This window comes from Eretmochelys imbricata, chromosome 1 (genome assembly GCF_965152235.1).
Source record: "Eretmochelys imbricata isolate rEreImb1 chromosome 1, rEreImb1.hap1, whole genome shotgun sequence".
In the NCBI taxonomy this organism is placed as follows: Eukaryota; Metazoa; Chordata; order Testudines; family Cheloniidae; genus Eretmochelys; species Eretmochelys imbricata.
Window position 1 is genome coordinate 223,180,391 of NC_135572.1, and position 23,941 is coordinate 223,204,331.

Sequence of the window (23,941 nt, forward strand, 5' to 3'; positions counted from 1 at the left end):
ATCAGAGCTCCTCGCCCCCACCTCCCAGCCGGGTACGGCTACGAGCGGCTGGGAGGAGACCCTGCCACGTCCCAGCATCCAGGCCCCGGGGCTCGGCGCGATCTCCCTTGGCCGGGGCAGGGGGTGCAGTGTCCGCGGTGAATCCTTCCTCTCCCGGGCGCGTTCAGCCTCTTTCCCTCCGTGCCGCAGGGCGGCTGCGCTGTAGCCTGTGCCCGCAGCTGTGTGCGAGCGAGGCCCGGGGCGGGGGCGGGCTGCGCCGCTGCCTCTTGACAACGGGCCCCGCGGCCGCCTCCTGCCGGCGCCCGGGCGCTCTCACGCGGGGCAGAGACACCCGGCGGCTGCCCCGCTCCGCCTGCGGGCGCCACCTTGCCGTGCCCGGGGTCGAAGCGCTGCGGCGGGCGCTGTGGGGCTCTGCAAGCGGCGCTGCCGGCCGGGGGCCTCGGGCTGCGGGAAGTAGCCGCTCCTGCCAGGACGCGGCGTATCCGCAAATGGTGCGAACTGCGCCACAGACACAGACCAGCAGAAGCTGCCGTGCACAGACCAGCAGAAACCTCACCGAAGGCGCAGAGAATAAAGACACAGTGAGTACACACAAGTGAGGGCCAACTTAAAGCCGTTAAACTAGAAAAGGCTATTTTCAATATATATATATATATATATGTCCGGAAGAGGGAGGACTGTAAGCCAACCCCACCTGTATCTTTCTGTTGTAATCCTGCTGGAGATGGGAACAAACCTTCCAGATCTATATGAAAACTTCGGGTGCAGATACAAAAGAACAGGGGATAAGAGTAGCCATTTTACCGGAAGCTCTGGAAGTTTATAACATTCTCACAGCAGCCAGCTGAAAATGCTTCTCTTTTGGATGAGGCCTTCACAATGCTTAGGAACTAGGGTAACCATAAGAACAATGACAGGTTTCAGAGTAACAGCCGTGTTAGTCTGTACTCGCAAAAAGAAAAGGAGTTCTTGTGGCACCTTAGAGACTAACCAATTTATTTGAGCATGAGCTTTCGTGAGCTACAGCTCACTTCATCAGATACATACCGTGGAAACTGCAGCAGACTTTATATATACACAGAGAATATGAAACAATACCTCCTCCCACCCCACTGTCCTGCTGGTAATAGCTTATCTAAAGTAATCGTCAGGTTAGGCCATTTCCAGCACAAATCCAGGTTTTCTCACCCTCCACCCCCCCACACAAATTCACTCTCCTGCTGGTGATAGCCCATCCAAGGTGACAACTCTTTACACAATGTGCATGATAATGAAGTTAGGCCATTTCCTGCACAAATCCAGGTTCTCTCACTCCCTCACCCCCCTCCAGAAACCCACCCCCATACACACACAGACTCACTCTCCTGCTGGTAATAGCTCGTCCAAACTGACCACTCTCCAAGTTTAAATCCAAGTTAAACCAGAACATCTGGGGGGGGGGGGGGGAAACAAGAGGAAATAGGCTACCTTGCATAATGACTTAGCCACTCCCAGTCTCTATTTAAGCCTAAATTAATAGTATCCAATTTGCAAATGAATTCCAATTCAGCAGTTTCTCGCTGGAGTCTGGATTTGAAGTTTTTTTGTTTTAAGATAGTGGCCTTCATGTCTGTGATTGCGTGACCAGAGAGATTGAAGTGTTCTCCGACTGGTTTATGAATGTTATAATTCTTGACATCTGATTTGTGTCCATTTATTCTTTTACGTAGAGACTGTCCAGTTTGACCAATGTACATGGCAGAGGGGCATTGCTGGCACATGATGGCATAAATCACATTGGTGGATGTGCAGGTGAACGAGCCTCTGATAGTGTGGCTGATGTTATTAGGCCCTGTGATGGTGTCCCCTGAATAGATATGTGGGCACAATTGGCAACGGGCTTTGTTGCAAGGATAAGTTCCTGGGTTAGTGGTTCTGTTGTGTGGTATGTGGTTGTTGGTGAGTGTTTGCTTCAGGTTGCGGGGCTGTCTGTAGGCAAGGACTGGCCTGTCTCCCAAGATTTGTGAGAGTGTTGGGTCATCCTTTAGGATAGGTTGTGGATCCTTAATAATGCGTTGGAGGGGTTTTAGTTGGGGGCTGAAGGTGACGGCTAGTGGCGTTCTGTTATTTTCTTTGTTAGGCCTGTCCTGTGGTAGGTAACTTCTGGGAACTCTTCTGGCTCTATCAATCTGTTTCTTTACTTCCGCAGGTGGGTATTGTAGTTGTAAGAAAGCTTGACAGAGATCTTGTAGGTGTTTGTCTCTGTCTGAGGGGTTGGAGCAAATGCGTGCCAGCAATGCCCCTCTGCCATGTACATTGGTCAAACTGGACAGTCTCTACGTAAAAGAATAAATGGACACAAATCAGATGTCAAGAATTATAACATTCATAAACCAGTCGGAGAACACTTCAATCTCTCTGGTCATGCAATCACAGACATGAAGGTCACTATCTTAAAACAAAAAAACTTCAAATCCAGACTCCAGCGAGAAACTGCTGAATTGGAATTCATTTGCAAATTGGATACTATTAATTTAGGCTTAAATAGAGACTGGGAGTGGCTAAGTCATTATGCAAGGTAGCCTATTTCCTCTTGTTTTTTCCTCCCCCCCCCCCCCCCCCAGATGTTCTGGTTTAACTTGGATTTAAACTTGGAGAGTGGTCAGTTTGGACGAGCTATTACCAGCAGGAGAGTGAGTCTGTGTGTGTATGGGGGTGGGTTTCTGGAGGGGGGTGAGGGAGTGAGAGAACCTGGATTTGTGCAGGAAATGGCCTAACTTCATTATCATGCACATTGTGTAAAGAGTTGTCACCTTGGATGGGCTATCACCAGCAGGAGAGTGAATTTGTGTGGGGGGGTGGAGGGTGAGAAAACCTGGATTTGTGCTGGAAATGGCCTAACCTGACGATTACTTTAGATAAGCTATTACCAGCAGGACAGTGGGGTGGGAGGAGGTATTGTTTCATATTCTCTGTGTATATATAAAGTCTGCTGCAGTTTCCACGGTATGTATCTGATGAAGTGAGCTGTAGCTCACGAAAGCTCATGCTCAAATAAATTGGTTAGTCTCTAAGGTGCCACAAGAACTCCTTTTCTTTTTTCGTAAGAACAATGTTGTGTTTGAACGGCACCAGTTCTGTAGTGGCCTCACCTACACTTAGGGGAAGAGCAGATAGACAAGTATGTCACAGAGCTGAGGCAAAAAGCAAGCGTTTGAGTTTGGAAACACTGAAAAGGATATTCTCAGCTACAGTACTGTGCTTAGGTTTCAGAGTAGCAGCCGTGTTAGTCTGTATTCGCAAAAAGAAAAGGAGGACTTGTGGCACCTTAGAGACTAACCAGTTTATTTGAGCATAAGCTTTTGTGAGCTACAGCTCACTTCACCGGGAGCTGTAGCTCAGGAAAGCTTATGGTCAAATAAATTGGTTAGTCGCTAAGGTGCCACAAGTACTCCTTTTCTTTTTGCGAGTACTGTGCTTAGTGTCACTGATAAAGGGCTAAAGGAAAGGTTGTTGAGGAAAGTGGAAACCTGATTTGGGCTTGCAGAAAGGAATAGGCATTCACAGAGCCTCCCAAGCCTCAAAAACACAACTAGAGATCCCGTCTGGGCCACATACTGGCAAGTTTGTAGAGGCTGTTACACAAAAGAATACTCATGGGGAGGGCCCAGCTGCTGGTGAGTCAGAGCAAAGCAGGCATACCAACCACTCACACAAAAACTCTGTATACACTGTGGTACAACACACCTAGCCTATGGAAAAATATGCCACAAATGTGGAAAATTAAATCACTATTCTATTTGCAGAGCAACACACTTACCCAAAAGGCAAAGCCACAAATCTCTGACTGAACTAGAATGTGAACAATCTCTTTTTGCATATACAGTGTCACAGGGAAACAAATCGTATAGCTCTGTTAGAAATCATATAGCTTGCTCACAGAACCTTGGTATCCTACACTGTATGTAAGGAAGGTACCTATGAAGTTTTAATCTTGATATTGGGGTGGAAGCTAAATGTTTTCCAATTCAGTGTTTGAGAAAGATAGCAGGTCCCATCTAGATAAAGCAGTCTGATGATGTGCTTATAGCATATGGTGATTCCAGAATATACTCTGAAGGGGAAGTCACTTTAACAACAGCAACTGTTAAAGCTAAGGTCAGTCTTCAATTGAAGACTTCACCTTAGTGATGAAGACTTAATCACTAAGGCATTTACAACACTACTGATAGGCAGAGAAGCCTGCATACGGGTACACCTAGTATGTATGAATGAGTATGCTGCACACAAAAGCACACAGCACTAAGAAGAATTGCTTGCACAACACCTGGAATTCTTCAGGGGACTAGGAGAGTTCTGTGGGAAGCATCGCATATATACAGACCCATCAGTCACCCTTGTCATACAGTGCATGGCTGCGGAACTACACCTTTTGCAGTGACAGACTCAGAAATTCACTCAGACAGTTAGAAAAGGAAAGAGTCCTAGCCAAAGTGAACTCACCCACTCCATGGGTTAGCAGTTTAATCATAACTGGGACAAAATACGGCAAGATTAGGATTTGTTTGGATCCCAGATGCCTTAATAAGACTATACTGATACAGCATTATTCTATCCCCACACCAGCAGATGTCCTGACTAGCTGGTAAAAAAGCATATTTATTATGCTAGATAAGAAAGATGGATATTGATAAGTCACATTAGATAATGAGTCATTTGATCTTTGCTCTTTTACTACACTCTGGGACAGATACAAGTTTCTCTCTTTACCTTTTGGAAGAGATAAGGTGGTTCAGTAAAGATAATGCCATAATAAATAGACATGAGGAATGACTAAGAGAACATGCTACTGTGTTCTGTTGTGTTCCAGTGGTTTGAGCTGCACCGTTTATCTGCACGCACACCAGCTGCCTTAGGTGTAACCGTATTGAATGGTGGAGCAGTTGGAGCAAATTGGCTGCTCTGTCACTGTGGTATGAGGAGAGTTGCATCTGTACTTTGAGGGATCAAGTATTCCTCATTTCAGCATTGAGTTTATAGGCTTTGTCAGTAGGGGGTGCCGGGCGTGTGTCTTGCTATGGGGATCGTCAGCCATCTGGTGGTCTATGTGACTAGTCTCCAGTCCTTAGTGAGGAGTCAGTGAAGGCAATGTCTCAGAAGGAATCCTCAGGGCAAGGGTGAAGAGGTAGTAACATTTAGCAAATCTGGGATGGTTAGTGTTTGTGTGTAGGTAGCTGCTGTTGGCTATGCCTGATCTAAACTTGAGTTTTGCCTGAGCAAAGAGTAGATGCTGGACTTTGTCCTACGGTGCGTATGTGCTCTGTTCCCAGAGTGTCTGTAGTATCTGTAAGGGCAGTGTGTTATTGGCATGTTGGAGTATCACTCGGAGGGCAGAGTAAAGGTTGCATTGCACAAATGGTTTGTACCTTAACTTTTTATTTCCTTGTTTTCAGAGGTTTAAGGTTACCCCCGTCCACATTCTGGAAGGGCATTAGGCCCCACTGAGTAAACCTAACTCTGTATTAATGAAGGTTTGGGGCAGTTAATTTCCTTGGTATTTTAAGGGGAAAAATTCTTACTACCCCATAGAGTGGTTGCCCTTGCTGGACCCCTGAGGGGAGGTGCAGTTGCCCTGAATTGTGACACCTGCTACTAGAGGGAGCTGTGGAGACTGTTCTGTTGTTTGAATCCATAAAGAAAAATGCACCAAAATTTGAAAATAAACTCTCCCCATCATGCCAGGCCTGGAAAGAAGGGACTCAGCAGGGGAGGAAGAAGATGACAACACGGTTCAGCACATAACAGAGGGAGCCATGGTTTAGGGATATCACACCAGCAGGAGCACTATTTCTCTGCACCGCAAGAAGTGCGGTAAGAGGGAAAACGTCACCTGGTCATTCCACAGTGCCCCACAGAACAGCAAAGAATACGCTGAGCAGAAGCCATCAATGACTGCAGATAGGAGCCACGGAACTAGTTAAGTGACTAGGAAGAGTCGGGTCCGGAGGCAGGTTGTCTCCAGATGAAAGGATATGTGAGCTGTACCATTTCACATAACTGTACATGGTGGAGACTGAACAGATGCCATCACCTGTATTATGTTAATGTAAAGGTTAATGATGTGATATTGACAATGGAGAGAGATACAGGAGTGGCAATGACCATGATCTCTGAGGGCGCTTACAAAAAAAATCTTATCTGAGGTAAGAAACTATTGTGCTTTTACAGAATTGCAATAAAGGCAGAGAGGGGTATTAAGCTGTCTCCCTGTCACTGTAACTTATAAAGGTGTCTGTTCACCGTTAAAATTAATTGTAATGGAAGGAAATGGCCTCCTAGTAATAGTCAGAGACTGGCTATACAAGAATAAATTGGATTGTGGTACATCATCTGCCAGACAGAGTGGGGGTACTAAAAGACCAGTGTAATTAGTACAGATATGGGTTTGGTTAAAGACATACACCAGCAAAGCAAAGGCCAGTCCTAAATTTCTGAAGACTACACCTGTTCCATATGCTCTGTTCCAAGAGCCCATGGAAAAGCAACTGGATGACTTGAAAAGCAGGGTATACTGTCTCTATGGAGTCCAGTGAAGGAACTGTACTAATTGTGTGTATCCCGAAAGGTGGTGATAGTGTAAGAATTTGTAGGGATTATAAAGTCACTATAAACCCCAGGCTGGAGATGGATAAATATCTATTTCCTAAACCACAAGATTTATTTGCAAAAGCTGACAGAGGGAATGAAGTCGAGCAAACTAGACTTGCCCCAAGCTTACCAGCAGATGGCAATGTAGCCAGATGCAAAAACATTTCTGTCCACAAAACACACACAAGGGTATTTAGGTATGAAAGATTACCCTATGGGGAGCTAGCACACCTGTTCTGTTTCAATGAATAACAGATCAGGCACTGCAGGAGGTAAATGGTGGTGTCTGTTATTTAGAAGATCTATTAATAACTGGGAGGACTTCAGAGGAACATTTAAAATATCTAGAGGGGACTTTAAAGAGATTGCAAAAAAATTGTAAAGTTAACAGAGATGTGTGCTCTTTTTCAAAATCAGGTTACTTGTTTGAGGCATTGTGTAGATGCAGAAGAGGTTTACCTATTAAAAGAGAATACAAAATCCATTGAGAACGCTCCAGTGCTATAGCTGTCTCAGAGCTTAGATTGTTTCTGACCATGTTAAATTATTATGGAAGATTCATTCCAAATTTAGCAACATTAATTGCCGAAACTATAAAGTGGGTTTGGATGGAAAAGGAACATAAAACTTTTGAGGTAGTGAAAAAGAAACTAGTTCCAGTTTATTGGTAGATTGTAAAACTGAGCTTTCCACAATTAGGACCCTGAGAACATTGTGACTGCACAGAAATTGTGGAATTAGCCCAGTACTGCAATTTTTCCTACAGTAGGAAAGTAAAAGTGGGCACCTGTACGTTCTCATGCTTGGGGAAATCTATAGCCTCACCTGAACTTCTGCTTCAACGTAAAACTGCCCATGGATGCCTGCTTCTGTCGCTCCGTTGTAGGGGAAATCGCAGCAGTTTGGGGTGATTCAGTGTCTGTTTTTATACAAAGGAATGCAGCAGTGACCTTTTACTGATGGCATTCTGTGTACATCCTGTGAAATTTGCTATTTTACCTGTGACTGCTGTAATTAAAAAACAAACAAAAACAAAAAAACCCAAGATTTTCTCAGGGCCCTACCCATAACTTAGCCTGTGATGCCTCTCCTGTAGGAATTGGGCCTGTCATTTCACACATTTGTAAAGATGGGAGTGAAAAATCCATAGCATTTGCTGGCAGAACATTATCAAAGGCTGAGAGAAAAGACTCTCAAATTAAAAAAGAAGCTTTAGCATCGTTCGGGAGGTTATTAAATTCCATGAATACCTGTTTAGGAAACAATTGACCTTAATCACTGATTTAGAAGCATAGGGTTGGAAGGGACTGCAAGGGTCATCTAGTCTAACCCCCTGCTAAGATGCAGGATTTGTTGGTTCTAAACCATCCAAGACAGATGTTATCCAGCCTCCTTTTGAAAACCTCCAGTGAAGATGCTTCGACAACCTCCCAAGGCAGTCTCTTCCATTGTCCTACTGTTATTAGTGTTAGGAAGTTTAATCCACTGGTAAAAATACTGGGTCCAAAGGCGTTCCACCATTAGTGGCAGCAAGGCTGAAGCGATGGGATTTGATCTTAGCAGCGTACCTGTATGCCATTTATTATAGACCATCAGAAAAACATGCTACTGCAGAAGCACTGTCCTGTTTGCCCCTTTACACAGGGAAACAGAGAGGAAAACTCTGTGTATCGAGTCTCTTTCCTAGATGACCTTCCTATTTCAGCTAATGATATTGCTCTGGAAATAAGAACCAAAATGGGATCTTTTAAAGTGATGCACTATGCACTGTCAGGGTGGCCAAATCACATAACCGAAGAACAACTTAGCTCTTACTATTTCAGGGAACTGGAGTTATCCCTGTAGGATGGTTGTTTACTATGGGGACTAGGGTTGCCTGGTGTCCAGTTTTTGACCGGAATGCCCTGTTGAAAAGGGACCCTGGCGGCTCTCGTCAGCACTGCTGACCAGGCCTTTAAAATTCCAGTTAGCCGCCCACAGCAGGGCAAGCAGGGTGCCTGCCCGGATCCATGCAGCTCCTGGGAAGCTGCCAGCATATCCGTCTGGCTCCAAGGCATAGGGGTGGCCACAGGGGCTCTGCATGCTGCCCCCACCCCGAGCGCCGGTTCTGCAGCTCCTGTTGGCCAGGAACCCCAGCCAATGGGAGCTGTGGGGATGGCGCCTGCAGGCAGGGGCAGTGCGCGGAGCTGCCTTGCCGCACTTCCACCTAGGAGCCAGAGGGAGGAGATGCTGCTTCTGAGAGCTGCCTGAGGTGAGTGCCACCCGAAGTCCACATCCCGAACCTCCTCTCGTGCCCCAACTTCTTGCCCCATCCCTGAGCCCCCTCCTGCACCCAAACTCCCTCCCGAACCTCCCCTTCCCAAACCCCTGCCCCAGCCTGGAGCGCCGTCCTGCACCCCAAACCTCTCATTTCTGTGGAGCCCACGCCACCAGCCCAGAGCCTGTACCCCCTCCCACACCCTGCCCCAGTCTGGAGCCCCCTTCCACACTCCAAACCCCTCTGCCCCAGCCCAGAGCCTCCTCCTGCACCCCAAACCCATCATCTCCAGCCCCACCCCAGAGCCCGCACCCCCAGCTAGAGCCCCCACCCCCCTCACACCCCAACCCCCTGCCCTAGCACAGTAAAAACGAGTGAGTGAGCGAGGGTGGGGGAGAGCAAGCGACGGAGGGAGGGGGAAATGGAGTGCGGGGTGGGACCGCGGGGCAGGGGTAGGCCCTCAGAGAAGGGATGGGGTAAGTGCGTTCGGTATTGTGTGATTAGAAAGTTGGCAACCCTAGTCCTGTGTAAGGCAGTAATGACATTTCCATGAGAAGCAGGGAATGAAGAGGGAAAGCTGTCTGAAGCCTGAGTCCAGCAGAATGAGCCTTACCTGGATTTTAGCTTTTTGTCCATATTGTGTTACAGCCTATACTGGTTTCCTGACAGCCCCTCCCCCAGGTTTTTCTGTCTAGGGTAGAGAGTATTGGTACGAAATTACAAGGGGCGGATGAAGTGGGAAGAAGGTGTGATAAAGCAGATATTGGGATCAGTGACACATCTGGTAGAGGTAAAGGGGGCGGGGGGGTAATGAAGAGGCATTCATTGTTACCAGATAAAGGCTCAGTACAATTCTAGGATGTGACTCCTGAAGTTGATTTAAGCAGGGTCTGAATGAGCTCTTCTCTGACATCTAGTGATCAGCTGGGGGGAAAGACTTCAGGAACCAGCCTTGTTTGCATAGGCACGCCTATTGTGCTAAGGTGTGCAGCGTGATGGAGCAGCTTTGCCCAGATGACCACTTTTGGCTGGTGTAGGACTGCAGGTTACTGTGGTGTTGGGTGCAGGGGTGAGGAAAGGTTGTTGTCCTTGTTGTATGAGTGGGGGCAGCAGAACTGTGCTTGGCCTGCCCTGATTGAGCGCGGTCACCCTCAACTTTACTGCACTCACTAAGCAGGGGTGGGGTGCCAAAGGCTAGCGGAGAGGTAGTTGGGGGTGGCTGACTGAGGTGGTATAGTAGGTATAGGCTTTGCCCAGAGAGTCCCAGACATTGTTCTGACCCTTTTGCTCTCTACTGTTTAATAACTAAGCGGATTATACTCATTTGGGAGTCTCTTGTTTTGTTACAGATCACTAGCTCTGAAGTGGCTGATGCCCAGGTGCGTGTGACCTGCTGTGGGGCAGTATCTCCCGTACAAGAGACTGACTGGTCTGCTTTAGGAGCAAGACTGCTCTTCTAACGGCTGAAATTACTGAGAGCTGTGTTAAGGGGCGGGACGTCAAGGCATCGCAGAGGTGGCAGTAGAGTGGCACAGTGGTGGCGTGAACAACGAGGCGGCCGGCGGCCGAGGGACTGGCAGCGACGCGGCCAGCGGCAGGGTGAACGATGAAGCAGTGGCGGCAGCAGGCAGCAAGGCAGAGTGAAGGGTGGAGCAAGCCGCTGAGGCACTGTTCAGCCCCTCCCCCATACCCACTGTGGTGGGAGGTGAACTCACCCGAACGCACCTCTGAATTCTGCATCTTTGCTGACCAAGCACAACAACTGTGAGTGCAATGTGGTGGAGGGAGAGGGGAGTGGCATGTTAAGGGAACACTTTGTCGGACTTTGACACTGCAAGGTGAGAACCTGAGGCAAAGAACACTGCCCAGTGTATTGTGGGGTGGGGGTTTTGCTCATGGTCACATGCTTGTGGTGGTTCCCCAAATTAATGCTGGCTTCCTTTCTCCTTTTTATTGAAAGTTTTCTTTTCTACACTCAGACTCAGTACTTGCCAGAGGGGAAGTACTGACCCCTAGAGGTGCCCAAGGGCGGTGTAATTTTTCCCAGATTACCGGTGGGGACTCAGGCCAGTTCTGTATTCTGTTGTTAAGAGGGATCCCTAGATATTGAACCCAACCTCACCTGGCAGAAGGGTTACATTAGTAAAAACAGTTACTTCTACTCTAAAGAGCTAATAGAGAGGATAGAGGCAGATCTGTCAGAAAGGTGTTTGAGAACTGCCAGAGTGTTAAATGCAGGATGGGAGTGATTGGGGTTTTATTGTCAGGATTATTTTCTCTTTGTTATAGACAGTCTTGAGATACAACATCCTCATGCCCAAAAAGATATCTGGGTTCAATCTCTCTCTGCAGACAGTGAATGCTTCCTGCACAGCAGCCTTGCAGTACAGTTTGATCTGCTCCTTTCAGCCAGGTCACTTCCCACCATTGCCCCAGCTCCCTGAGTGATAAGAACCAGCCAACTGGGAAACGGGGGAGGGGAGGGTTTAAAACAGGACTATCGATTATAAATATTGTTACAAATCTGGAGCACCCAAGGACTTCCCTGTTGTCACTCTGATGAACTGCATGGCCCCTGAGGGCTGCACTGTGCCTGTGTGCATAGGACTTGGCTTCTCCTGCCCCAAAAATCTGGGCCTCAATGTCTGGAGCAAAAGGAGATTCTCCACTAGATGCTAGCAGTATAGAGTCTGGTGCACAACTAAGCATTTCTGATTCTATCCAGCAATGCTCTAGAGTGCACATATACACAAAATAGTTGAGTACAGTGTCAGTGCTGTTTTATAATGGGGATGATTCCTCCCTGGGCTCAATCGTTAAATAGTCCCAGCCCTGGTATGGGGCCATATCCCCAGGGCTTCCTCCCTGGAGACACTATCTTCCTACAGCTGGGCTCAGTCCTTTCTCAGTCCCAGCAGCCAGCCGGGAGCTCCTTCATTGCTCCCCCAGTCCCTGCTAGCAAATTGTCTTCGGCTCAGTCCTAGCAGCCAGGCAGGAGCCTCTTACTTCCCCGGTCCCTGCCCCTGCTTAGCTGCCTGTGCTCCTGCCACTTTTCCAGCCAGGCACACAGTCCTTTCTTCTCCAGCTCCAAACAGCAACTAACTGATGATCTGTTCTGCAGCTCCTTTTATATGGTATGGCCCTCCTGGCCCCTGATTGGCCATTCCAGCAGCCCCTCTGATTGGTTGCTTCCTCGCAACCACTCTAGGCCTCTTGGAGGATCTCTCCACAGCTCCTTTCCTGGGATGGGTGTGGCAAACCCTGAGGCCTCCAGCCGGGGCCTTTGGGCCTACTCCACCCCATCACAGGCCCCCAGATAACAAAGTCCAATAATTTTGGATCGTGTCTCTGTACTATGGTCCTAGTCAAACACTTGGAACGTTAGTTCCCTCACCCTGCATGGAACTTAGGGTGCTTCCATAAAGCACAGTTTCTGGCTCTAGGTATTTATAGAGCACCAGCACCATAGAAACCAGGCACTGTATTAATTGGCCTCCTCTCATGCTCTGTCCCTCCAGGGGGCGCTTCGCTACCCTCTCTCTCCTCCATGTCATTAAGTAGCCACAGTGCAACAGGTAAATCAGAAAGGTCTTCACAGGCTATTCGTGCTCTGGAGCAGAACATTTCCTCCTCATTCATGATGTAGACTGATCCAGTCTCCCTGGTTTCAGTAATGCCGGATATGCAATAGCTCCAGCATGGCCACTGTTGATGGCAAGATGCTCTCAGGCTTCATCTCTCTCAGATCATCCCTGCGGAAGGTAAACGATGGAAGCGACATGAATAAACCAGCCCAGGGGCAGAGGGGGTTACAGGCTGTTATACCCTGGGCTGGATAAAAGGAGAGGACCGGGCCAGCCAACCAGTGTTCTGAGCATTGTGGGCATTCACTGGAGCCCACTTGGCTCAGGACACATTGCCATCCCCTTCATTACATACAACCAGTAACCCACTTAATGAAACAAACATTATACTCAAGTTGTGTGTAGATTTCCTGTCAAACTGCTGCAGACTAGTTTAGGCCACACACATACAACCTAGAGACCGATTTTACAGGTATCTAGGTATTTAAATACCTTTGAAAATTTGTCCCCAGTGATTATTTTGCAGTTCCCACTTTGACCACTAGATGCCATTGTTCTTTCACAGGAATAGAACTGCCACTACTCCCAGTAGCTAAGGAAGTGGTGGGTCATAATATCATCACATGGGCATTTCTGCAGGATCTGGGACGCCTCTTATGTTTAATGCTTGTTAATAATGGATCCTCTTTCCCATTTCTTTGTTTAAAGCTTCAGGATGATTGTGTGATGATGCAGATGGAAACCAAGAACAACTGTGTCCCCTTTTACATGGAGAACATAAATTCAAAGAGAGATTTTCCCCCTTGTGTTATATATGTCTACAAGCTTTAAACAGATACCTTTTGAAAATTTTTAGTCTCAGGGCCAAAAATCTTAACAAGACAACTGTAAAGAAACTGATTGGATGAGCAGGGACTCTCTGGGATGATGGTGCCATGCAAGGTGGGAGCCCCGTGTATTTGGAATCCACCTCAGTAGGTCTTTGGTGGAGAGAAATTGATATTAAAAGAAAACATCTAATGCCCTCCTCTGTCCTCCCATTCCCAGGTCTCACAAAAGAATATCAGTTTCTCTTTCTCAGCTGAGTAAGAACTTTCTTTGTCCAACATCAAACCAGCTTCAGTGCTGATATGTGATTACTATAAAAGAGGTAGGAGGCCTGGCTGAGATCCTTGTCTATTTCCACTAAACTGGATGATGTTTATTTGCCCTTTGCTGCTGGAACCTTACCACAATTGACAAAAGGCCACAACCAGCCTGTGTGTTGCATGTTAGCCCCATGCCCCTCCCAGATGCGACCAGTAGACTCATTAGAACTCACCAGACACTGACTGGTTTTTGTAGCTCTGCCTTGGGAATGGATCAGTCCAAAATGGGGAGATTTCAAGAGAGTTTCATCAAATATTTAGTGACTTTCTGAACATGTCAGATTCTGCCCAAGAGTTTATAGATCAGCTGTGAAGACAGGTCATTTTGAAACAAGGGAGGCTGTGAAGCAGGGGGAACTCTTGGTGCCAACTGGTGGAACACAGGGATGCATAAATGTTACAGGGATCCCCCTGGGTCTGGTATTTACATACTACTTTGTCAGAGTCTGATGCAAGGTCTCTACTGAAATCTTGTCACACTGGGCATCATAATCATTGCAAAATATATGTGTGGTTAATATGTAAGGAGTTATGCATATATAATGAAAATTATGTTTTAAGTTCTGTGAGCTGAATGCACCCACCAGCAGTGGATAAACAAGTTTATTTCAGCTAGAAAATGTTTATCTATTGGTCTGTCTACAATTCAATTGGGTATTGTATACTTCAGAATGAACACCTATTTACAGTCTGAGCAAAATGCTAATCAAGTGATTGCAAAGTCTCCAGTGAAGACAATGGATTTCTTTTTTACTACAGCTGTAGGGACAGAAACAAACTCTGCACTTTTCCACTGAGGAGGCAAGAGGTCAGCATACTTGTATCATGAATGGAAGATCGCAGCCTAGCTTGGCTGTAATACGCTGGAAGGATTTTGGGTGAGTTTTTGCTCTGTCTGATATGACAAGTAAAGTATAGGCTCTAGAATGCATGTTACGATTTTATTTTATATGTAACACTTTGTTTCCAAAATGTCTGCTTATTATCACTTGACTCTCTGCTCTTTGTTTAAAAAACAAAACAAAAAACTTTCTCTATAGACAAATCTAAGTGCTGTGTGTAAAGCAGAGCTGTGCTGTACTGCTCTTTGGGAATGGCATATCTGGAGAAGCTGAGAGCATCCAGTGGATCGGGGGCTTCACACTGCAGGTGGATGCTTGGAGGGCTCAGGGGTTGGAGCGTATCTATCGTTAACCGGTACAGAGAGTGGGGCCTGGAAGGTAGTGCTTGTCTTGCCCCAGGCTGGTGGTGGTGGAGAACCGCCCCACAGCAGGTACAGACAAGGCTTCCTCATGCTCAGGGTGAGTGGTAGCTAGGTCCCTTATATCCATGGATACCCCTGGGAAGCATCACCCAGGCTTCAGCTTCTCAAAGGTTTTTGTGAGTTGGGAATACTCTGTAATGGGGGCAGGGGACATTCATATGGAGGTTACAGCCGTGGTTCGATAGAATGTGACATTTGGGTTTTTTCTTTTCCAAGCAAACACGTCTTGCTGAGTGCAGCACAGCCTGTGGTCAGACATCTCACCCGGAAAGCAGCTGCAAGTCTGCAGCGATTAGAGTAACGTGTGAGTGATACTTTACATAGAGAGCGATAAGAATAGGGAGAGAGGAAGGTGGGGGGAGGAGAGAGTGGGTGGCATGCAGAGATGTAGTTAAAAGAAAGGAAGAGTTGTTCCAAATCCAGAATGCTCTGAGGTATTTGAAAATGAGCCCATGTCACTGGAAAAATATACAAGATTTTGCAGATGTTGGGCTTGGAAGTGAATCCCATTTTTACAGTGAAAATAAACCTATTCCTGAGGAGAAAATGGGCCCATCAGGAAGGATTTTCAAAAGCAACTAAATGACTTTGGAGCACACGTGCTATTGAAAGTCAGTGGGCCATGTACTCCTGAAGCACTTTTGAAAATCCCACACATCAGCTGAAAGTGACTCTGGAATCGGAACTCTTGCATATTCAGGATTTGAAACGTCTCACAGTGCTGATGCTGTAACAGACACTTCAGGGAACTTCATGGAAAAGTGAAACATGGGGCATGAAATTGCCTCAAACACGGTGAAAATCTCTGTGCTGACTTCTACAGCTGCAGTTTCATGTGCAGCTGCAGTGATTTGTAGAGCAGGAGATGAAAGGAAGTGGGATTAAGTGTGGATTTTTCCCTCCTGGCACAACCAGAATTCCCATTAAAGCCCATGGGGCAGATTCTGATTTTTCTTGCTCCAGCATAAATCAAGAGTAACTCCCATGAAGTCCACCGAGTTACAGCAATGAAGGAGAGAGCATGGGTGGGGATGTAGGATTGCTCTGCATGGGCCCAAACAGACTGTTTCATGTAATTAATAGAACCCCCCTTTCAGGACTGGCCTGTTTAGCTGTACAGAATGATGACATTTTCTGGGGAGAAAATTGGGCTTTTTTTTTTTTTTTCTTTTTTGGTGCAGACTCCCCCTTTTCATTGTGGTGACAGAGTGCTGAGGCTGAACAGCACCCTCATGGCTTTAGCCTCCATTAGTTCCCCCGGGGGACAGCTGCTAGGGCAATTAGCTAATCAGAAGGGGAGGCAAGGAACACATTAGCCCTCAGCTGGCTAACCTGATAGAAGCCAGGAAGGAAGTGCTACAAGGGAAGGAGGACTTGGCTAGCTGAGTCCAGGCTGAAAGTTCCCAAAAGAGGGAAATCTCTTTTCCTCCTAGGACCCTGGTAAAGATGGAGTTAAACATGTAGGATTAAAAACTGTGATGTTGCTCTGTACTGGTGTTGGTGGAAGGGTTTGGAATAAAATACAGACTGAACACTAAAAGAAAGTGGGTCTGAGCAGTTTCTGGAGCATCAGAGGATGGACAGAGCATCACCCTGTTATAATCACTCATGGTTTTTACTCTGTGCTTTCTCTTCTTCACAGGACAAGCGTGGAATGTGAACTGAGGAAAGAAGCCGGACAGCTTATTTCCCTCTGACTATAGACTGTTAGTAAATGTTACACTTACAGTCTGACAGACCGCACGCTGTGACTGTGCAGTAGGTGACTTGGCTAGATTCAGCTCTAGTGTGTAGGTCCCCTCCATGAACTCCCCCCAGATCTAGAAGACCACACACTACCCTGGTTCCACGGTCAGACTGAGAACAGTAATTGGTCAAAGCATGTAACATTTCCCATAATAAACTTCTCAAATTCCACATGCCTGGGTCCTGGTTATCTTGTTCTCTCCACACACTTTAGTGGCATGAAACTGAAGAACATTTTTTGCTAGTAAACTTAATGGCATTTCTCTTTTGTAGTGCAATAATAACTTATAAACACCCCTGCTGACCGCTTCCAAAATTTCAGGGAATGTTCTAGACATCAGTGGGCAGAACCCTGCAGATTTTGAAGAAACATGGACAACTGGAAAAGCCTAATTTTCCACTGGTACATGTGTGATTTAAAGTCAGGCATACAGGATGCCCATTTGGTGCTGCGGGCAGAGAAATCTCTGGTGCCCCCTGCTGCTGCATACACAAATCACAGGCAGCTGTTCAATATGCTGCTGTCTCTCCCTTAGGTGGATTGCTGGGCCTATGTAAGCAATGATGTGTGCAATTTCTATTAGAGCTAGAGGCAATCCCAAAAAGAAAGTAACAAAAGGGCAATTGAGTTATGCATGACTCTTGGATGAATCGTCAGGAATATTGTGGGCAAGGCAAAGTACCTGCTTCACAGCTCTGCCAATGCCCCTCAGTCCTGCCCTGCAACCCCCTGCTATTCCAGTCCTGGGCTCCCTACACAGCTCTGCCAGTGCCCCTCAGTCCTGCCTACAGCCCCCCTGCTAGTCCAGTCCTAGTCATCTCTTAAGAGCACTATTCACTAGGTCTTCCACAAATTTCCATACTACATATAACCTGATCACTGTGGAATTAAAAAACCCCACACACCCCTCCTTTGTAAGTAAGGGAAGGGTAAGTAAGAAGGGGACTGTGCCATTTAAAGGACAGAGCATCCCTCTGCCTTGTCCACCTCACAGCACCTTCCCAATTACTCAGCCCATTACAGGAAAAACAAAAGGGAAAGTTGGCACCATTCCATTTGGCCTCATTCAGTGCTGAATCAGTCACTCCTCGCCCCCACCCCCTTTCCCTTGATCCTTGTCCCTAGGTTGTACCAGCTTTAGGTCAGTACTCAGTTCAGAGAATACCACAATTACCCTAATGCAGGACAGGACCCACACAATCAGTGTGTTGCTTGTGTCTATGATACAGCTAGAGCCAACGATTATGGGGCCCCTGTCATGTGACTGTCCCCTTGTCAGTCTGACCCACATCATATTTCTGGGACCAACACATACCGTCTAGTTTGTTCCCAGTACCCCTTCACATCAGAGCATTAAAACAAGGAGGGGAGGTCCTGACTGACCACTGGATAGTGTGGCAAGGCATCTCCTTCACCCCAGCAGGCTCACTGCTTCCCCCTCTGGCAGTGGGGGCCTGGAGTAAGTCAGCCCTGCTCCGGATGGTGTTTATTCTCCTGCTTTGGATTTATTTCTCAATATTTTCCAAGTAGGTCTCAGAGCAGGCCCAAGGAGTGCCTCTCCACCAAACAAAAAGAAATATGTTCATAACACAAAGCAAAAGCGAATACCTTTTCCTATCCTTCTCTGGAGGCGTGTTGCCTCTTATTGGCCCTGGAGTACCAGTTCTTCCCCTAAACAGGCAGGCAGGTAGCTTCCACTGTAAAGAGGAGAGCAACCATACAACGTGGCAAAGCCTTTCTCCCTGCTGCCACTAGCCCTGCAGCAGCTTGTCTCTCACCTGAGGAGGCATTTTTAAAAGTCTCAGGTAGCCCTTAATTAGACTCAGGTGTCCCTAGTTGACCTGAGGTAACCCCTTTTCAGATTCTCGCCTTTCTCATTCTGGGGCTAATATACCCACCCACTTCCCAGAACCCAACAGGACTCCAGCCTGACTTTGTCATAATAGTAACAAGCTAGCAAGGCTGACTCTAGGGTTAAATGCTGTGGGCATGCCTACATGGCCCTGCAGTTGGAAGTACAGGGGTGTAACAGTGCATACTAATGTGCTACACTATAACTGCCCTGTGTAGACCCTGTGAGCGCAAACTAAAAGTTACATAGTTTACATTAATGTAGTCCTGTTTCAGGAGTATGGCAGTGCAAATTATGTACCTTTTATTTGCACCTGTAGGGTTTATATGGGGCAGTTACAGGAAAGAATACTAGTGCACAGTGCAGTTTGCACCCCTCCAGTTCAAATTGCAGGGCCATGTAGACAAGCCCTTAGAGAAAAAATAATGAAAATACAGTAATGATTAGTGTAGACAGTATTTCCACCAATAGATGGTGCTGTATCTTTATCTTAGTGTTATGTTGTTGTCTTGTGTGTTATGTATGTTGATGTGGGGAATTTAGCTGGGAATTCAGTCCTGCCTGTGGTGCTGGAGTTATTACTTGCCGTGTCCCAATAAATACTTTGGGTTCTACAAGCAAGTATTACAACTGGTGGCACCAGCTTCAAGATGGCAAAATCAGTTTTGCCTGAGAAGAAATGTGCTGATCATGCAGATGAGACTGGAGTCTGTGAATAGTTAGCAGACTATCAGCTGTTGCTCTCTGTTAATGAGTGGTCTGGTGAAAAAGCAGCACGTACCTAGCAGTGTGTTTGGATGGTGACTCCAACTAATTTTACCAGCACCTTCCCAGTGTGGATCATGGTTTTTATAGACAGTAACAGGAACATTTGTATGACCACCATGGGGGGTGGGGGAGGGGGGGAAGAGATTCATCATTTTGAAATACTGGAAGGAATGGTAAGCCAGGAAGTGGCAGGGAGGGGAACATCTGTGTAGGTATTGGAGTGCATTGCAGACACTGTTTGAAAGGATTTTCCCTGTACCACCCTGCCTGGGAGATGGCTCAAATGAAGCAGAATCTGTTGCACCGAATCTGGAACTGGCAATGCAGAGAGGGGGCCTATGCCTAGTGGCGAGCTGTGAGAGAATCCCATGTGAAAAGTAGTTTATAAGCTGTTCAACAGAGGATCTTCATAAGCTGATGGTGAAGAAAGATCACATGCTGGACAAACCTAAGGGCCAGATTATACACAGAGTTGCAAATGTGGAAGCAGAAAGTGATGTTTCCTTAAAGGTAGCAGCTGTTAATTCCCAGCCCCGGTGTGATTTCTGTGCAGCAACTCTGGGAAAGATTGCAAGGGAAATGGCTAAAAAAGTGGAGGCCCAGGTGCAAGCTGTGCACGGACATCTGGTGGGTCAGAGAGAGACTATTTCTCAAGTGGGTCCCAGGCCAGATGACATTTGTGGGTGATGTAGAGGCAAAGGCCTTGGGAGATTAAATTGTCCAAACAGGGGGAAGCCATACCTAGGGAAACTAAAAGTTGCTGCTACAGTAGGGCCACCCTACTAAATGGGCTCTTCTTCTGGTGACCAACATTTCCAGTGATGTTATACTGGGAGTAGATTTCATCTAGGGAATCACAAAATCCTGGGGTGGATGTTGGGGGGCAACTCTTGGACCTTTGAGATGCCTCTACCATGCCTACAGGGTGATACCCTGTGGTAGCTCAGAATAAAGCAGCCGTAGAAGGCAATGAAAGGACAGGATTAGAACAGCTACTTTCATGGCATGCTCATGTGTTTCCCAAGTTCTTCATTATTCCTGGAAGATAGGATTGGGTGCAATATCAGACTGTTCTTAAGCCTGGGATTGTTCCAGTGGGACAACATCATACTGGAGCTGAAGGGGGAGCAAAGGTGAGGTGGGAGGGCAGAACTGATGTGGGAGCAGGGTTGAAAAGCAGAATGAATTGCTGGGCAGGGGACAGGCTGATGTGGGGGTAAGTCCCTGTAGCAGGGGCCAAAAATCACCTTAATAAATTCAGGTGAGGGGGCTACACTAAATTGTCACATGGACACACACAAACACACAGATGGACAGACACAGACCCACTGGGTATAAGCAGGGGTCATTCAACAATCAAAAGTTAGGCAAAAATGCAATACAATCTTTTTTTAAAAAACTTGATTTTGGGCTAATGTTTGGGCCCTGACTCATGATTTTTGAACTTCTGGGTTGGCAGTACTGAAAATGTCACAGCTATAACCCCTATGGAGTGTGAAAGGGTGGAAAGAGGGCACGAGGGTGGGAGAGAAGGAAGAGGAGGGGGAGGCTGATGTGAAAGGATGGGGAAAGGGCACGGCTCAGCAGCCCAGCAGAGAACCCTGCCAGCAGATGCCCAGCTCCGCAACGTTTAAGGCCTGTCTAGAATCCGGGCCTGTGTAATGAAAACCCTGGGCCAAGCAGCTGCAAAGAGTGAGGCAATCACCAGCCCCCAAACTTTTCCTTTGCTCCAGAGATTGGAGGGAGTGTGGCTCAGCTGTCCTATAGGGAACCCCACAAGCAGATGGTCGGTCATTTACTGTGTGTTGGCCGAGCCCCAATGCTCATCACAGCCAGAGCAGCAGCAGTTCACCCTCTGTGACCTGCAGGTCAGCTGAGCTGATCCCACACTCTCCCAGTATGTGGGGGGCATACTTACCGCTCAAGGAACACCAGCAGGCAGCATGGGACAAAGATCAGTCACCAAACAGAAGGAACAAGGAGACAAAAAAAAATAAAAATTAAAGTGTGAATTAAAAAAAAGGAAATTTCTTTGGCATCTGTAGCCTTCAAAACAGCAATTGTGATGAATAATTTTTCATTAGAAAAATATTTCATCAGCTCTCCCCTGACATGTTTGGCCCTTGCAGGAGTTAGTACATTTCTGACTAGCAGAGGAAGCTTTTGAAACAGACTGGTGCGTACAGGAAAGCATGCACACACACCCTGATCCAGAAAGATTTGTCTCAGGTGTGTGTTTAGAAAAAGGGTCCCAACATTCTCTCATTTGAGATAGAGAGATTAATCCTTATAAACTCAGACTGAACTGCAGAAACCACAGTACCTCCTCTATACAAGTCTCAAACTCCCTCAAGGCCTGAGTGAGGAAGAAAGTGGTTTCTTTCCCACCACTCATTTCCCCTCAAGCAGTGTTCCTCCTTCCTCCCTGCTATTAGTTCCATCTCTTACATAAACATCCTTATAAGAGATAACAGCTGCTGAAAATCAAACGTGCACTCATAAAAACATACAGCTGTAAACAGAGCTATGAAACCCCGGTAATTTGGCTCTTGGGGAGTGTGTGCTCTCTCCCTCTCTCATATATATTTTTAGACTGTAAGAGTTTGCAGGGCAGGGGATATCTTTTAACATATATGTCTGTACAGTCCTCAATGTACAGTGGGACCCTAATCCTGATGGGGGCGTCTGAACACTAAAATTATCTGTAATTATTTGTATTACTGTATTAATAGGTCATTAACAAAATCCATTTTTTAAATTCTTAGCACTAGACCAATTCTCTAAAAGATTTTCTGTGCTAAAAGCGTATCTGCAACCATTCTGAGAAATTTCTAGTTTCTACACCAAACCCCAGAGATGCTATTGCTGTTCAATTGAAGGTGGTGGTGTTTTTTTTCTAAACAATGGTAAAATTGTATTTTTTTCTTTTTCTTCAAACGTCTGGCCTGTTTTGGCTGATTTTGTTCTTTAATCACCTTAAGGAGAGTCTAGGTTAGAAAAATTTCCGCCTTAAAGATAAAAAGTTATAAAGAGGTGGAAAGGATCCCTTTAAAATGGAAATGCCCAGGCAACATTAACTGTAGTCTGGAGCACAGGTTTTGCTCTGCACTCCACCTACAATACACACAAGAAGACAACCATCCCCCACACAGCCAGATGTGGCTCTCAGTAGTCAGCTCTTGTTATGAATTCACTCGGTTTTGGCAATTCTCTTGGATAAATCTGATTCAATAAAACTGGTGACCTCATGTGACCTTAATTTCTCCAGAGTGCAGGCTTCATAGTAGAATTGGTTGAATAATAAAAAAGATGTAAAAAATAATCTCAAACTGCTCTACCCAGCTCATACCCAGCTCCATGAAGGAACTTAAGTTTTATAAATTGTTAGATTAAGCTAGTTCAGAACAGCACATGAATAGCTGAAAAACCATTAGTGGAGAACGAGTGGTTTTTAGGCCCGGATTTGTTCCTCGGTGAGGGTGTCCCCACACAGGGGCGCTTCGGGCTTGGCAGCTGCAGGGACCCCAACGCCTGTTCAGCGTGGGGGAGGCATTACAGGGTGATCAGCAGCCCCTCTCGCTTGCACCATGATTTCAGGAGGGTCACATGATAGATTTGGCACTCTTTTCGCTGATCCGGCTGATGGACCTCATAGATAACGGGGCCTGCCTGGCGCATTACCTCATATGAGCCCTTCGACTGGACTAGAAGCTTGGTCTCCTCGGAGGGGACCAGTACGTGGCCCTAATACCCTGGTTCAAAGGTCCGAGTGCGCTTCCCGGTTGTAAATCCTGGCCCAGGCCCCCTGGATGGCCTGCAAATTCTTCCTCACTAGGTCCCCGGCCCAGGTTAGGTGTTGTTGCAGTTGCATGACATACTGTAGGAGCCCCTGGGTCTGGGTCGGTGCCTGTTCCCAGGTCTCCCATATTAGGTCGAGCAAACCCTGAGGCTGACGCCCATACAGGAGGTCAGATAGCGAGAACTAGGTGGAGGCTTGCGGTGCCTCTCTCATGGCAAGCAGTAGAGGGGGAGGATCAGTTAGTCCCAAGAGTGCAAGGTGGAACTTTCAGAGCATCTCCTTGAGGATCCAATTGAAGCCCTCGACCAGTCTGTCCACCTGGGGGTGACAGACTGATGTCCGCAGCTTCTTGATCCCTAGGAGGCCGTAAACTTCACTGAGCAGCCAGGAGGTGAAGTTTGTCCCCTGGTGTGTCACAACCTCCCAGGGTAAGCCCACCTAAGCAATGATCTTCAGGAGTTCTGCCACGATGCTGCATGTGGTGGTGTTCCATAGGGGGACTGCCTCGGGAAAGTGGGTGGCCTAATCCATCACTACCAGGATGTAGTGGTAGCCAGCAGTGCTTTTAGCGAGAGGCCCCACCAGGTCCATCACAACCCTCTCAAAGGGTGTTCCCACCACCGGAAATGAGACCAGGGGAGCTTTCGGTACCCCCGGAGGTACTGGCAGTTGGCACTCCAGGTAAGAAGCGCAGTAATCTTTGACATCTCGGTGTACGCCCAGCTATACGAACCAGGCCAAGACCCAAGCCAGGGTCTTCACCTGACCCAAATGGCTGGCTGTGGGGACATCATAAGCCATCCTATGTACAGTCTGACAGTGACACTGGTGGCATGACTAGCTGGGACCAGGGCTTGCAGGTCTGAGGATCCTGGGAAACCCTTGTAGGCGCTTC

At 47.1% G+C, this 23,941-nt stretch overlaps 1 long non-coding RNA gene across 1 annotated transcript; it reads left to right on the plus strand.

Moving 5' to 3' along the window:
* Positions 1 to 230: 230 nt before the first annotated feature.
* LOC144269056 (uncharacterized) lies at positions 231 to 16,797 on the plus strand. The gene is made up of 5 exons (XR_013346877.1): positions 231 to 581; positions 10,234 to 10,648; positions 14,376 to 14,494; positions 15,097 to 15,184; positions 16,523 to 16,797. It is a non-coding gene; the product is annotated as an uncharacterized LOC144269056 (long non-coding RNA).
* Positions 16,798 to 23,941: the final 7,144 nt, after the last annotated feature.